Genomic DNA, 9,606 nt, shown 5'->3' on the forward strand with positions numbered 1-9,606 from the left:
CCGCACCGCAATTTGCGCCGTATTTCTCGAGTTCGGCCGCTGGGGTCCTGCCCACGTGGTCGGTCGGCGGCCCTTGGGTCGCAATTCCACCCCCAGCGTTTGCGGTCCCGTATCTGGGGTCTTCCCCCACCTCGATGGCCCAGTTTGCCCAGATTTGGCAACCGTCCCCCCCTCCCGCTCCGTTCTCCCCCCATTTCGTCGGGGTTTCCTTGGTCGGTTGGGTACCTTCCCCCGCCCACGTGGCTTCCTGCTTACACCAGCGGTGGCGCGCCTGCGGTCGGGCCGGCCCTCTCCCACGGCAGTTCATTCTCCTCTGCCGGGTGCCCCATCCCGCCGCTGCCCCCTGGCCCCCCTCCATCGAGCGAGGATGCTGTGCCCCAGCCCCGCCTGTTCCCCCCATTGCTGTTGATGCGCAGGTTTCTCCTGCACCTGTTGTCTCTTCTGTTTCCTCCGCTCAGGTGCTGGAGAGTCCGGGGGCATCGGTGACTTCGTCGCGGAGGGGTCGGAGGTCGAGGAGAGCGGTGGCCGCGACAACGACAGAAGACGTTCCGCCCCGGCCGGTGGTGGGTGAGGCGACTGACGCAGTTCCGGGTCCTTCAGGCACTGGTGAGCATGCTGTTCCTTCTCCCTGTTCTTCTAGTACTTCTTCTACCTCTTCTAGTAGTGTTTCTTCAGGTTCTCCTCGGCGCCCGCGTAAACTGGCTAGGCTCATTGCGCGGCGCGTGGCTAAGGAATCTCGGAAGGCGGCGACGCCGGCAGTTTCGGTTCCCTCTGATCCCCCTCGTTTACTGAGATGGTGCAATGCGCCAATACGGCCGTTACTCGGGGGGTTCGCAAGAGGATGAGGGAGAAAATCAGGAAGGGAAAGTATGTAGACATTTTCACCCTTACGGATGAGATGCGGCAGGCTTTTGACGCAGCCAAGAAAACGGGGGGCATAGGAGAGAATGCTTTCCGTAATTTTCATCAGTGGTTGCAGGGTTTCTTAGTTCTTAGTTTTTACAGCTTGTTACACCGAATCGCGGCCTGCGGAGTATCCCAACATGGTTAAATACCTGTTTTTGGTACATGACATGTACTTGAAATCCAAGGGCTACGCTTGGTGGGATTACGACGAGAAATTCCGTCGTAATCAGGATGGTAACGCCATTTTGCCCGCGGGTTTCAAAGACGTGGAAGTATGGTTGGAGGTCACCCAGCAGGTTAAGCCCCTCGGGGAGGTCCCGGGTAAGAAGCCTCTTGCGGTTGGCACTTCCAGTTCACGCTCCTTAGGTAAGGGTAGGTGAGCGGTAAGCCCTCCGCTGCAGCCGAGGACGCGGGAGGTGGTAAGTAAGGCTCATTCCTCTATTCGGGTTCCCGAACTGCGGCGCTGGTTTAGTTTGTACCCCGACAGGTCGGCCGCACGGTTCCTCTTGGAGAGTTTTAGTCATGGTTTCCGCCTGCCCATTTCGGAGTCGGTGCATGTGGTGGCGCGCCAGAATTTGCAGACGGCTCGCGAGTTCCCGCATGAGGTTCGACGGAAGGTGGACGCAGAGATCGGCTTGGGGCGCATGTGTGGGTCCTGCGCCGTTCCCCCTCTTCCCGCCTTGTGCATCTCCCCCGTGGGGGTGGTGCCCAAGAAGGCCCCGGGTAAGTTCCGCCTGATTCAGCACTTGTCGCATCCTCATGGGGTTTCAGTTAGTGACTCCATTCCCGAGGCCGTGTGCAGAGTGCGTTATCAGTCTTTTGACGAGGCTCTGCGCTTGGTTCGGGACTGTGGTCCGGGTGCCCTGTTGGCAAAATTAGACGTGGAGTCGGCTTTTCGGCTTCTTCCCCTGTACCCTGATTCCCTGCGGTTTCTGGGTTTCAAACTGGGAGCCGAGTTTTACGTGGATAGATGTCTCCACATGGGCTGTTCGGTCTCCTGCGCCTATTTTGAGAGATTTAGCACTTTTTTGCATTGGTGCATCCAGGCCGCCTCCGGTCACCCCGGGGTTGCTCATTACCTGGACGATTTTCTCTTTATGGGTCCGGGAGGCAGTTCGGTCTGTGGTGATATTTTGGCGGTCACCAGGTCCTTGTTTGAGGGGTTGGGGGTTCCCGTTGCACCGGACAAGTGCGAGGGCCACTAGTTGTCTGAGCTATCTGAGGATTGAGATAGACACCGTGGCGGGTTGCTGTCGCCTCCCCTCTGATAAAGTGCGGAAGCTTTTAGGTTTGATTGACGACTGTTTGGGGAAGCGTAGGGTGCGGCTTAAGCAGGTTCAGTCGTTGCTTGGCTCCTTCAACTTTGCGTGCAGGATTATTCCCATGGGAAGAGTTTTCTGCTGGAAACTTGAACGAGCCACTGCGGGGACGGTCAGGCAGCATCACACAGTGTACCTCTCCCGCGAGATCAGGGATGATTTGCGGGTTTGGTCTTCTTTCCTTGTGTCCTTCAACAGGGAGGTTTTGTGGCCTCCCCTTGTTGTTCCAACCGATGTCTCCAGTTGTTCACGGATGCCTCGGGCAGTCACGGTTTTGGGGCCTTTTTTGCCGGTTCCTGGTGCGCTGCTGCCTGGCCGCCTTCTTGGGTCGCGCAGGGTTTCACTAGGAACCTCCTGTTGCTGGAATTGTTCCCGAACATTGTTGCCCTGGAATTGTGGGCCTGTCAGTTTTCGAATCGGGACATTTCGTTCCATTGCGACAACTTGGGGGTGGTGCACGCTATTAATAATCAGCGTTCTTCTCCCCAGGCTTTGCGGCTGTTGCGTCATCTTGTGCTTGTCTGCTTGCGGCGCAGTATTAATTTCAGGGCCCGTCACGTTCCCAGAATCGACAACGGGATTGCGGATGCTTTGTCTCGGTTTCAGTTTGATAAGTTCCGTGAGTTGGTTCCGGGAGCGGCGGCGGAGTGTTTTCCGTGCCCGCCTTCTGTCTGGCAGATTGTCGAGTCGGGTTAGCTGCTCTGGCCAGGTATGCGATAGCTCCTTCCACGCTTAGGGCGTATGATGCGGCCTGGCGTGATTGGTCGGCTTTTCACAGTAGGTACGGTATGGCAGGTGAGTCCCCGGTAGACGTTTTGATGGCTTTTGTTTGGGAGCATTATCAAGGGGCTAGGTCCAAAGCGGCCATGTCTTCTGCCCTTGCGGGCATTTCTTTTCACTCTCGGCTCCACGGGATGTCGGACCCCACTGGGTCTTTTATCCTTTCCAGAGCTCTTAAGGGATGGGCTAGGGTGCGACCCGCGGCTGCGGACTCCCGTAGGCCTGTGACTTTACAGCTTCTAACAGAGTTGCTGGGTGTGCTGCCTCGAATCGCGGCTTCAGAGTTCGAGGTGGCTCTTTTTAGATTTGCTTTTGCTTTAGCTTTCTTTGGGGCTTTCAGGGTGAGCGAGTTAGTGGCAAACAGTAAGTCATCCCGGGATTCCGGTATGCTTTCCGGTAATGTGCGCCTGCAGGATGGCCTGTTGCTCTGTAGTATTGTGCGGTCCAAGACAGATCAAACAGGTCGGGGTCGCTGGGTGTCCTTGGAGGCCCGGGAGGATGCGGGTGTCTGCCCGCTGCACCTGGCGCAGGAGTATTTCCGGTTGAGGCCTCCGGGGGGGTGACCAATTGCTAGTGCACACGCACGCTGGTCCTTTTACTAAGTTCCAATTTGCTTCTGTGTTTAAGAAATGTTTGGAGGCCCTGGGTTTGCGCTGTGCGGATTTCGGTACCCATTCCTTTCGGATTAGGGCGGCTACCCATGCAGCAGCTACGGACTCCTCCCCGGCGGCTATTCGGGAGCTGGGACGTTGGAAGTCTGCCTCTTATAGGTCTTATGTTCGTTTGGATAAAGTTTAAGTGCGCCTGTTGCGCTAACCCAAAAAACTTGTTTTACCCGTCGGTTTTTGAATGAGTAGCGTTCAGAAATCGAAGGTGTGAAGTGAATTTTTACATTTTCCTCCGAGGGGGCCTAATTTCATTTGGCTATACTCTAAGGTCCACGGGAGGTTTTTTGAGTTTTCTCCTTTACTTGGGTTATTTCTGTTTCTTGTTATTTTGTTTTCTATGTATTGCATTTTAGTGTTTCTGATGTTAGGATGTTCTTCTTTTGCAGCCGTCGTCGATCTTGGGGAACAGGTGTGGCTGGTTGGCCACTCTTACATTTTTTGGGCGGCAAGGCATCCCATGGCACTTAGGTCTGCTGATGATGTTGGGTCCAGGATGTTTCGTTGGTTAGGTGTACGTGGTCTGCTTTGGGGTGATTTGGTGCAGCTCCTTTTCCACCGTGAGCGCCGTTGGGGTCGCCCCAGCTGTATTGTCCTGCATTTGGGCGGTAATGATTTGGGTCGAGCTAAAGGCATCAACCTTATTTTGTCTATTAAGGCTGATTTGGTGGCGATTCGTTGTCACTGGCCGGGAGTCTGGATTGTGTGGTCAGAAATAGTCCCGTGTTTTCATTGGAGGGGGGCGGTGCGTTTCTCGGCATTGAGAAGGCCTGCAAGAATGTGAATTCGGCGGTGTTACTGTTTGTTAGGGCTTTAGGCGGAGTGGCTGTTAGGCATCCTCTGCTTGTGCTGCGTAATCAGCAGTTCTACAAGGAGGATGGGGTTCATCTAAGTGACTGGAGCTGGTGTCTGGTAGCGGCTTTTCCTTTGCCATCCTCCAATCTAAAATTAATTTCACAATCTAAAATTAAGTTCAGTTACAATTATAGTTTAAAGAGTTGGTCAGCGATCAATAAATATCGTCTGACCTTTAACTCCAGCTACCGTGTCCGTGTCTTTATTTTAGTGTGTGTCGTTTATTTTTGTGGTAAAATAGCTTAAAGAAGTGTTTGTTAATCGCAATAAAATTATGGGCGCCTTAGATTAGCTGAAGGCTGCATAAGCCTGAGGCCATATAAGAGCCCAATTTTTTGTGATTGGTTGTCTATGAGTAAGCAGTTGCTAGGTAGTTTATGGTTTTCTGTTGGATCTTCCTATAGGATTATTGGGCTGTCCGTCAAGGGGTTTAGGGGCATGGTGTTAGGATTAGAGATGTGCACCGGAAATTTTTCAGGTTTTGTGTTTTGGTTTTGGATTCGGTTCCGCGGCCATGTTTTGGATTCGGACGCGTTTTGGCAAAACCTCCCTGAAATTTTTTTGTCGGATTCGGGTGTGTTTTGGATTCTGGTGTTTTTTTTCAAAAACCCCTCAAAAACATCTTAAATCATGGAATTTGGGGGTAATTTTGATCCTATAGTATTATTAACCTCAATAACCACAGTTTCCACTCATTTCCAGTCTATTCTGAACACCTCACAATACTATTTTTAGTCCTAAAATATGCACCGAGGTCGCTGGATGACTAAGCTAAGCGACCCAAGAGGGCGGCACAAACACCTGGCCCATCTAGGAGTGGCACTGCAGTGTCAGACAGGATGGCACTTTAAAAAATTGGCCCCAAATAGCACATGATGCAAAGAAAAGAGAAAAAGAGGTGCACTGTGGTCGCTGGACGGCTAAGCTAATCGACACAAACACCTCAATATTACAGGATTTATTCGTTCTAATCAATGGTATTATTGGTCCAAATCAATGGAAGAAAATTACAAAATCACTGGAATTATTCATTCTAATCAATGGTATTATTACTGGTCCAATTCACTGGAAGAAAATGACAAAATCACTGGAATTATTCGTTCTAATCAATGGTATTATTATTGGTCCAAATCACTGGAAGAAAATGACAAAATCACTGAAATTATTTGGCAAGATCACTGTAATTAATAATGATAAATCACTGATATTAATTGGTAAAATCTCGCTATCGCCTGCCTAGTGAAGTGGAATCTAGATGGGATTTTGTACCGGGGACACAATAACTTCATCAATTGTCTAAATCCCACTGCACTAATGGCGGAAAACGGGCACATGTCTAACAGCGCACTGATTATACTGAGAACTGATTATACTGATCACTGATGATACTACGGAGAACTGACACTGAGCAGCGAGAACAGCACTGGACTATTGTACTTTAGTATACTGGTCACCACAATGCAGCACTGACACTGAGCACAGATATTAAGCACTGATCAGGATACTAGAAGTGACACAGAGCTGCAAGATACAGCAATGGCCTACTGTACTGTACTACTATATACTGGTGGTCACCACAATGCTGCACTGTACTACTATATACTGGTCACAACAATGCAGCAGACATTGAGCACTGATCAGGATACTAGAACTGAGTCTGACACGGAGCTGCAAGATACAGCAATGGCCTACTGTACTGTACTATATGTATACTGCTGGTCACCAAAATGCTGCACTGTCCTACTATATACTGCTCACAACAATGCAGCACAGATATGGAATGGATACTTGCAGTGACACAGAGCTGCAAGATACAGCAATGGCCTACTGTACTGTACTACTATAATTATATACTGGTGGTCCCCACAATGCAGCACACTGAGCACAGATATTACCAGGTGTATCTCACACATCGCTCAGTACAGATTACAGGATGTATAATCACCAGGTGTATAACACACGTCGCACAGTACAGTATACAGTATGCAGCTCTGGAGGGATCAGTATTTGGCAGGAAGGCGAGGCCTGGTCCTGGCAGCAGAGTGACAGGCGGCCATATAGTAGCAGCCAGCTCCAAATCTGGCAGTGTGTGGGGAGGGAGGGGGTGAGGGAAGGGAACGAGCACTAGAGTGTCTTAGCAAAGGGCTTGGAAGTTCAGGGGGAGTGAGGCGGGAGCTGCTCTTCCGTAGCAGCGCACAGTGGTGGTGACGGAGTCTGACAAAGGAGGGAGGAAGAGGATTGGGGCAACTGTCCGCAGGGGAGCACTGTGCCGCAGCCATCACCTGCAAGGGGAGTGGAGGGAAACACATCCTATCAGCCCCAGATAAGTAACTTCTGATCAGAGCAATTGAGGGTCTGAGTTTTTCTGAAAGGTGGAAAGGAAGGTGTTCTTTTTCATGTAGACTGGAAGGACTACAACAAACTTGGAGTGACTACACTTTTCACCCTAGTTCGGCAGCCCTGCTGCCCTTTAATACACAGAGGAATTAAGACTCCATTTGGAAAGGCGGCCGCTCAGCGATCAAGAGCTGATGCAGCACATGCAGGTTTTTCTGTAAATATGATGAAGAAAAGAACATCCCATAAGAAACATCGAAACAATATGGGACCAAGTAAACCAATCTCCCAGCCAAGGCGAAATATTGTAGGCTGTAGAATACAGCATGGGTGGAAAGAGGGCAGTGGGCCAATAACCCAGTGGAAAGGAACAGTTCTGGATCAAGTACCAGTGAATCCCTCCCTCTATCTTATAAAGTATGATGGATTTGATTGTGTCTATGGACTTGAGCTTCACAAGGATGAAAGGGTGTCTGCTCTTGAAGTTCTACCAGACAGAGTTGCCTCATCCCGAATCAGCGATGCCCATTTGGCTGACACAATGATTGGTAAAGCAGTGGAGCATATGTTTGAAACAGAGGATGGTTCCAAGGATGAGTGACGAGGGATGGTATTAGCACGAACACCTATTATGAACACATGGTTTTATTATTATATAACCTATGAAAAGGACCCAGTCTTATATATGTATCAACTTTTAGATGACTATAAAGAAGGAGATCTTCGGATCATGCCAGACTCAAATGATTCCCCTCCAGCTGAAAGAGAACCAGGGGAGGTTGTGGACAGCCTGGTGGGCAAGCAAGTGGAATATGCCAAAGAAGATGGCTCAAAAAGGACTGGCATGGTTATTCATCAAGTTGAAGCTAAACCATCTGTGTACTTCATTAAGTTTGATGACGATTTCCATATTTATGTCTATGATTTGGTGAAGACATCCTAAATGGGATTCTGTACTTTTTTTTTTTGCCAAACGTAATCTAATGTAAATATTTGTAGAAAGTCGCTGCTTTCTGATTACAGAAATGCTCAGATATTCCTGCGAATCCACAATCCCTTCCCAGAGGAAAAAGAAATTGAGAAACCGTTGTTTGAGAACGTTTGTTCTCTTTCCCTTACAAAGGAACAAACCACTTTCCAAGAAGACTGACGTTTTTGGGATTATGAAGACATAATGTTTTTGAATATAAATCCTAAAGCAGGTGGTGTATTAGAGCAAAAGAGTGCAAGAGACCAGCCATGCAGTTTCTGAAATATTATGACTGTATTTCATAAGCACTCATTCCTAACTCTGTTAAGTACTGTTTGGTATACTATATCTGGCTTCCATGAGGTAGTTGTCCATTATTTCAGCTTCCATTGACCTTTTTGAAAGCGGTAGAAGTTATCGATTCTTTTCTCTTTTTTTCCCTATTTTTAATTTTCTCCTGCATAGCCCAGTAAAATGTTGCAATGTTAAGTATTGACTTGTGCCTTCTGGGGGTCCACTTCTTCACCAAACCCAGCCAAATCTCATCCTAACCCTCTGTTCCACGTTCTCTATGTACCCCATCTGTGTCACCCCTGTCTGTCTATCCCTCCCCTTTAGATTGTAAACTCTCATGAGCAGGGCCCTCTTCCCTCATGTGCTTATCCTTTGTCTTACTTTAATTTTCAACTGTACCACATCCAGCAGTCTTCTGCCACCTGATACTTATTCCAGTGTCATCTGTTGATGTAACTATGTTTATTTACCCTGTACTTCTCCTATACTGTCATCAACTGTAAGTTGCTGTTTTCCTGTTTGATTATTTATGTACTCTGTAATTGGGCGCTGCGGAACCCCTGTGGCGCCATATAAATAAATTATAATAATAATATAGGGTGTATAATCCCCAGGTGTATCTCACACATCACACAGTACAGTATATAGGGTGTATAATCCCAAGGTGTATCTCACACATCGCTCAGTACAGTATACAGGGTGTATAATCACCAGGTGTATTACAAACGTTGCACAGTACAGTATACAGGGTGTATAATCCCCAGGTGTATCTCACACATCGCTCAGTACAGATTACAGGATGTATAAAATCACCAGGTGTATAACACACATTGCACAGTACAGTATACATACTGGTCACAACAATGCAGAAGATATTGAGCACTGATCAGGATACTAGAAGTGACACAGAGCTGCAATGGCCTACTGTACTGTACTATATGTATACTGCTGGTCACCAAAATGCTGCACTGTCCTACTATATACTGCTCACAATAATGCAGCACAGAGATAGTATACTTGACACAGAGCTGCAAGATACAGCAATGGCCTACTGTACTGTACTATATGTATACTGCTGGTCACCAAAATGCTGCACTGTCCTACTATATACTGCTCACAATAATGCAGCACAGAGATAGTATACTTGACACAGAGCTGCAAGATACAGCAATGGCCTACTGTACTGTACTATATGTATGATGCTGGTCACCAAAATGCTGCACTGTCCTACTATATAATGTTCACAATAATGCAGCACAGAGATAGTATACTTGACACAGAGCTGCAAGATACAGCAATGGCCTACTGTACTGTACTATATGTATACTGCTGGTCACCAAAATGCTGCACTGTCCTACTATATACTGCTCACAATAATGCAGCACAGAGATAGTATACTTGACACAGAGCTGCAAGATACAGCAATGGCCTACTGTACTGTACTATATGTAGACTGCTGGTCACCAAAATGCTGCACTGT

At 48.4% G+C, this 9,606-nt stretch overlaps 1 pseudogene; it reads left to right on the top strand.

Annotated features, from left to right (window-relative positions):
• Nucleotides 1-7,070: 7,070 nt before the first annotated feature.
• On the top strand, nucleotides 7,071-7,805 carry LOC135057851 (spindlin-W-like; annotated as a pseudogene).
• The last annotated feature ends 1,801 nt before the right edge of the window (nucleotides 7,806-9,606 follow it).

The sequence above is a fragment of the Pseudophryne corroboree genome, chromosome 3 (assembly GCF_028390025.1).
Source record: "Pseudophryne corroboree isolate aPseCor3 chromosome 3, aPseCor3.hap2, whole genome shotgun sequence".
Classification (NCBI taxonomy): Eukaryota; Metazoa; Chordata; class Amphibia; order Anura; family Myobatrachidae; genus Pseudophryne; species Pseudophryne corroboree.